General features: G+C 32.0%; 1 long non-coding RNA gene across 1 annotated transcript; it reads right to left on the reverse strand.

Moving 5' to 3' along the window:
• Window positions 1-1,215: 1,215 nt before the first annotated feature.
• Window positions 1,216-2,586, reverse strand: LOC107916780 (uncharacterized). The gene is made up of 2 exons (XR_001689600.2): window positions 2,101-2,586; window positions 1,216-1,644 (listed from the first exon to the last, which is right to left on the reverse strand). It is a non-coding gene; the product is annotated as an uncharacterized lncRNA (long non-coding RNA).
• Window positions 2,587-7,632: the final 5,046 nt, after the last annotated feature.

Here is a 7,632-nt window from a genome sequence, read left to right on the forward strand (position 1 = left end):
GTCAAAGTAACTATTAACTCTTCCTATCCTATGGCATGCCAATTATACCTAAGTTTGCTTGAATCATTAATAGGCTAACGATTTATCATTTTCATTTACAATCCAATATCTCAGTTCCATATCACAATTTCATCAACCAATCATCCATACAGATATGTGACAACATAATTCATCTGAATACAGATTCAATTTCCTAATTATAACAATATACAATATTTTCACATCTATTCAATTTAGTCAATTATCACAATTAACCAATTAATCAAATCCATTCAGTTCAATTCATCAATTCTAACTCACCTTATAATCTTACCATGCAAATCAGTTCATAAATGCAACAATTTAAATGATTCAAATTATAGAAATACAAACTCAAATTTCAAGCGTGCTTTTGGGCCTAGATGGGTAACCTAACCCATGAACAAGTCTAGTTACCAAAGCAACTACAAACTCAATTACACATAGTAAAGAAGGATCATATGAACAAATTTAATTTAACCATTCATTAAAATGAGATAAATGAGTTTTAAAACTTTTAAAAACAATTTTAATTCAAGTTTGAGTTTTAAATAAGCTTACAAAAGCTCTCATGAATCACTAATGAGAGAAAAAAATGCAAAAATGGTTAAAATAGGGGTCGTGTCGTGACACTGAAAAATGCAAGTCACAACATTGATGTCAATTAATTTCTAGAGCCGTGATTTTACCAAGGAATGTCGAGACTTTGGGATCAGGAGCTTGGTGTCGCAACTTTAGTAGAGGAATGTTGTAACCCTGGTGACAGAAGCTTGATGTCGTGACTTCAACAGGGGAATGTTGTGACCATGGAATCAGTCTACTCAAAATATGCATATTTTCTTAGAAGGCTACCAAGCATCTATTTTATTTGGTCTATAGTGACCCAAAAACTCATTTCATCACATTATAGGCATTAAACTTAAGCATCAAATATAATCCTTAGCATATCTAAACACCTATAATCCTTGGCATAGCCAAACACCTATAAACACATTAACACGAGTATATACATACTCATCCTAGATTCATCCTAGATTCATATAGCACACTCTTTACTTGGCTTACAAGCAAAATCTCAATTACTAGAATAACATAATCAAAATGAGCAAGCAAACCATTTTATCACTAGAATAGTACATATAAATACCACCAAACATATATAGTCACATTCAAGATGCAAACATTTACTTCCATAAGTACCAAACAATAATATCAACTTAAAGACCAACTCAAGGCACTAGGTACATGCCACTTGCTACAAGAATATTGTAAGGCCCAATTTTTGTCCGGGCTTATACAAAAAAACCAAAAAAAAAATCAAAATATAAAATAAATAATAATAATAATAATAATAAAGCCCAAAGTCCAAATTTATGCTCTATTAAACAAGTCAAATAAACCTAAATTAAACCTAACCCAAACAACCCAAACCCAACCTTAATCCCTGGCCCAACAAAACCCATTACACCCAATTAATAAACGGCCCAAAGGAGCCCAATAATGTGAAAACACCAGAAACTCCAGGGGTTTCTGGAATGTGCTAGAGCAGCAACAGATTGATCCCATGAGTAGTTCCCACGCACAGCTTCCACGAGCGGCTTCTTTCGTACTGCCGTTTCTCCACACCTGCAAATGGAACACACGAGAAGGAGCAAATAACAGAATACGCTACAGATTACAGCAAAGCAATTCAAGTTTTCTTATTTATTTTATTTTCATTTTTTAGCTATAAAAAGGGACTGGATGTACTATGTATTTTAGGGGGGGACGCATATTACGCACTCATACTACATATTGATACTCAATAAAAATTCAAAGGATTTTTTGGAGAAGGTGATCGTCGTTTCTTAAATCTCTTTAATATTCTGTTGATCATTTTTTATTTCTTTTGTTTTTATCATTTACATTTTAAAAAATAAATGTGAAAAGAAAAAGGGGGGAATACGAAGAAGGCAGTAAGAATTTTTAGAAGGTGATTTCTATTTAAATTTCTTTAAATTTTTGCACTTTCTGGCGATTGATATTTTTGAATCATTCGTCATTGCGTTTAAGAACAAAAGGAAAAAATAGAGGGGAGTTTACCTTCGAAAACGAGCCATCGGATTCCTTATCTCCTTCGTCGAAATCAAAGCCTGAGATGGGGATTTTAGAGTGTTAATCAGCCGAATAGTGAAAGTGGGAATTTCCTTTGTTTTTGAAGTGGCTAGGGTTTGGTCTTTGAGAATCGGTTAAAGAAGGGGAAAATTAGGGATTTGCTTTGATTGTTTAAAGAAAATGGTAGATTGCCATCCAATTTCTTTTAGTTTTAATGTTAAAAAATGGCGTCATTTGGTAAAACAAGAAAGCCCACGCGTTGACCCAATTTGTAAGCTGGATATGCGCATTTTCACTTTAAATGGGAAATTTTCGCGACCAGTCCCTCCCATTTGCGCCACCTTAATTTAATCTTATCCTATTTCTTTCATTTCTGCCCTGAAGTTTGAGGGCTATTCCAATTCAGTCCGCCCTTGTGTGTTTTTTTTGGAGTTGGGAACATTTGCACTTTTAGCCCTCGTGCATTCACGCGCATTGTATTTTAGTCCTTATGACAGTTTCATTGATTTATTTTATTTATTAATTATCTCTGTTAGTTTAATTTTATTTCAATTAAGTTTTTTTTCCATTTTAATTTGTATAATTCATTATTTCTTTTATACATTCATTTAGTGTTTATCTCTTAATTTTTTTTATACATTTTAAATTACTTTCATAAATTGCTTTGTTTTTTTTATAAAAGTATTATTTTAAAATCACCTTTTATATATCATATTATTTTAAAATTTTGTACAATATTTAATTTAAATTACCTATATATATAATTTACATTAAAAATAGTTTTATTTTATAAAAATTATTAATTCTATGTTATTTTATATATATAATTTCTTTTAAATCTGCTTATTTGCATCTCCTTTTAAATTTATTATGTATGTAATTTATTCTTGAAAAACATATATTCTTATTTCTTTGTTATTTAGGATTCTTTCATGTATATATAGTTTTATTATATATTGGCCTGTTATTCTTTTATGTATATTGTTTATTCCTTATTTTTATTATATCTTCATTATATATATTGTTTACATTGATTTTTTATTATTGTACGTACATTATCACCTTTAAATAGATATGTATTATTTTTAAAATATTTTTATATGATATTTGCTCTGAATTTCTTCTTTCACAATATTTTTATTTTAATATCCATTTACATATTTTTAAGTTTTATTTTTATATATGTAAACCATTTCAAACCCTAGCATGCATTATTTATTTGTAAGTTTTTCATATAGTTTTTAAATTGTTGTGTATTATATTGGCTCTCAGTGTCCATATTGCTCTGTATATTATGTGTTGCGTTTTATTTTTCATATTGTTTTATATATTATTATTGTATATTGTCAATCAGTCTTTTGTACTATTACTTCAATTTCTGTTCATCTATGTTCAAAAATTGTTATATTTTATTCTAATTTATTAATGTTGTATGTGAGCACATTGTTATTGTAGGTTCGCAAATTTGTTTTTTCTCTTTTCATGACTATAATATTTTCACTCATTAGAAGGATATATTACTCGTGTATATTGTCCAATGTTCGTAATTTCGCCTTTTGTTTATTTTCGCCTTTTTGTTTTAAAGTTAATTATTCCCTTTTATTTCAAGTAAAATTAAAACGTTTTGAGATAGTTTACAATGGTTTATTTTAAAAAAAAATTCAAATAAGGCAATGTTCAATATTTAGAATTTCGAAGAATCGTGCCCTACCGTGCTGGGTTTTGATTTTTCGTTGGACTAAATATCTGGATATCCTTTTATAAATTTTAACCTTTTGTGAGTCAAAAAATCAATTGTGTTTTCAAAGGTATGAAGAATCGTGTCCAATCGTGCTGGATGTGATGCTGCATACCTTTGAAATGAGAGAGTTTTGATGACTAGCTTACACCATTCAAATATTTTAATAAGAACCATATTTCAAGATTTCTTTTCTAAAATTTTAAACATAAGGACAACATGTGATCAATCTGGTACCAATTTTTGGGCATAGTGGGGGTGCTAACTCTTCCTCCTACGTAATCGGCTCCTGAACCCATTTTATTTTTTTTACATAGATTAAAAATGTTTTAAACGAAATGTCTTATCAGGTGGTCCAATCACACCTAAACAAAAAGATTGGTGGCGACTCCACATGTTGTTTAAAAGCCGATTTATGTTTTTTCCCTTGAAATGAAAAATGGTTTCGACAAATATAAAAAATTATACAAACTTCGTTGAGTCAAGAATTGAGTACTAGATGCTGTCGGACACCTTGAGACTTTAAAATCTATCTTTAGTTGTGCACAAAAATAAATAAAACCGTACATTGAGCAATAGGGCTCAATGGTGTTAGCATGATTTAAAACATTAATCAAATATAGAAAAACACCAAATACACATAATATGGAAACAAAATACTATCTAAACCATAATTGCATTTCATGTCTCATGAGCTTAACATCTTGCTTTATGCTATTTAACATGTTATATACCAACATTTAATCATATGCCATTACATTTAAATTACATAAATAATATAGCATATCATAAGGATCATTTTACTTTCTCTTTACATTCTCAAATCTATTGATTCGTTTTATAATCGTATCAGCCCCTAGGGCTCGTATTAACTAAATCAAATGATCTTTCATTAACCATCTTTTATTGTTTTCACATCAATATAAAATGGCACAATTCATTATTTAATGTCAATAAGCAAAATAAATGTTTCCATTGTCCCTAATAACCGAGTGTAGAGACAAGATGAATACACAGATCATCCAACCATCACACCAATATATTCGACACTCAGTGCCTCATCAGTACGTTTGAAGTATAATGCACTTCATTGCTAATTAGTATAAACCAAAGTAAATATATAAATGTTCCTAGCATCTCATCGATACATTCAAAGTATAACATGTGCTCCTCACCTTATCTGTATAAACCAAAGTAAAATCCCATACACTAATCCTATGGCATGCCAAGTACACCCAACTCTATCCGAGACCGTTACGTTTAACACCCTATACCTAGCCCAGATGCCAAGGCCAAGTCTAGAAAGCTACCTCGAATATTATCAAAGTGCAGTATTTTAAAATTTAGTTTTAAGCAAAACCAAAAAGACTTAACAACTGTAAAAAAAATCACATTTACTATTATCCTAACGCATCGTATGTCTTAAAATTACTGGAAATAGGCTAGTAAAACTACTAAGAATAAACTGGATAAATAATATGATCGAGCTCCTGATTTGCTGACCCGATCAAATATGTGGGTTACTTGTAATATAGTCAATAGAAGAAATGAATTATGATCTTATAAAAAAATAATTATATGTTCAAACGGATTTATGTTAAAACTAGTAAGGTGCCAAATTTGTGTTCGAAATCGAATCCACAAGGTAAACCATTCAGTTTAGTTTATTGGAACAACACAGACAGATAGTAAGTTAGATTCTTCCCAAATGCAAAATAGATCAGAATAGATGCAGTTTTCCAATTCCCTACCCTCTACACACTATCTCCGACCAACCCAACACACCAAATAGGGTATTGAATACCAATCAAATTCTACACACCAAATAGTGTCAGTATGACATATTCTAATGATTATAGTCTAGCTGTCAGATCAAAATATAGATACTAGTGGTTTAGCCACTGTCTCTAAATAGAATACTTCCTCTTTTACTCAATCCTATCTGATGAAGATGTAGATTCAAGTAACAGTTAATATAGAGGCCTATACACTATTTAGATTCAATTCATACCCGTACAGAATAATTCAATATCATTAACAGTTATTGTATGGAATGTACACATATAGATTTTTTAGTACTCAGTCTCAGATCACAAAATGATAGTTTATATAGTTTAATTCAGTTCATATAGATCCCATAGAAGGCTTGCATTTGTTTCAAACGACGTTTTTAGCCCGAGGGAAAAATTTTAAAATTTTAGTCCACACCCCCGTGTGGTTTCACTCAGCTTGGATAGCTAGCCCGTGTGGCTCTATAAGGCTTAGGACAGGCCCATGTGTCCTATACGGCCTGACACACATTTATATCACCTGTCCGTGTGGTCATAATTCACAAATAATGAGTTACACGGCCTAGGCACACAATTGTGTCTTCAACCGCTGTGAACCCTGCACTAAACATTCCCACACACGGTCTGGACACATGCATGTGTCTCTAGCCTGTGTGTCTCTAATTCATGAACAATAAGTTACATGGTCTACCACACGGCCGTGTGGCATCGACAGCCCCATTTTGCGATGACTAAAACTCGAAGAAGAAAGGTTTTTAGTACCGACCTGATGTAGCGTCTATGCAAGGGTAATCCTGACACTTCCAAAGCCTAAAAACAAGATTCAATGACCCAATTAACTTAATAAAAGCTTGATTAGAGCACAAAACTAAAACTTATTGAAGATTCCGACACAAACTTCCGAATGAACAACAACAATACCTTCGCCTAGGACAACCAAATCACTGATTGTAGACGTTGGGGGAAATGTTATCCACGAGACCTTCTCTTAATGAACAACAATCGAACATATAGACAAAGAATTCAAGCGTAATAGTCAAAAACCCCACATTTTTTAAAAGCAAATAATAGCGAGAGTTAACAAAAATTCAATGATAGAACTTATAAATTTACCTCTCGGTTGATGCAACGACAAACTAGAATTCTCATTTTGGCCCAGTATAGTTACGAAAACAAGCAAAAAGAAAAAGAATAAGGAAGAAGAGAAGAGGAAGAAGAGAAACTAATGTGAAACTAATTTTAAAATTAAATCAAAACTAACAAACTTCACTAGACAGTAAAATATTTCCTTAACGCATACGCAGAGACTCAAACATAGGACTAGCAAGTATACAGAAGCTTAACCATTGTACCACTAGATTCATCGCTGGCACAGAATTGCGCAGAATTAAACTCAAGTTAATAGTTCAAGAGTAGAGGTTAGTTTAAAATAAAATAACAAGACTTTCTAAAGGCACTACTCGAACCTTTGACCTCAAACTCATACACAAGGCACATAGCCATAGATATAGGGATTTAATTCAGATAAAAACCAACAATCAAATATTTAAATTTTGGGACGTTACAACTCCTTCCCCCTAAAAGAAATTTCAGCCTTGAAATTTACCTAACTCAAACCGATAGGGGGTATTGCCGACAAATCAATTCTTCAGGTTTCCAAGTGGCTTCTTCAGTGCCATGGTTTCGCCACATAACCTTAACCAGAAGAAAAATTTTTGTTCATAATACTTGACGTCTCGATCTGGAATCTGAACAGGCTCCTCCTGTAACACATTGAATTTGGGCCTAGAAGTTTTGGGCCTTGAGCATGGGAGCGGTTGAAGGCAGCTTATAATATTCTGTTGTGCATGCAAATTTCGTTAATGAAGGCTTGTTTTAGTGGTTAAGTGTGTTAAGTGTTGGAGAAGTCCTGGGTTTAAACATGGACTCTAGCAAAAAATTTGGTTTAAGGTGAATCAAACCCTGGGTGTAGTAGGTAGGCCTTAAGAATAT

The sequence above is a fragment of the Gossypium hirsutum genome, chromosome A01 (genome assembly GCF_007990345.1).
Source record: "Gossypium hirsutum isolate 1008001.06 chromosome A01, Gossypium_hirsutum_v2.1, whole genome shotgun sequence".
NCBI lineage: Eukaryota > Viridiplantae > Streptophyta > Magnoliopsida > Malvales > Malvaceae > Gossypium > Gossypium hirsutum.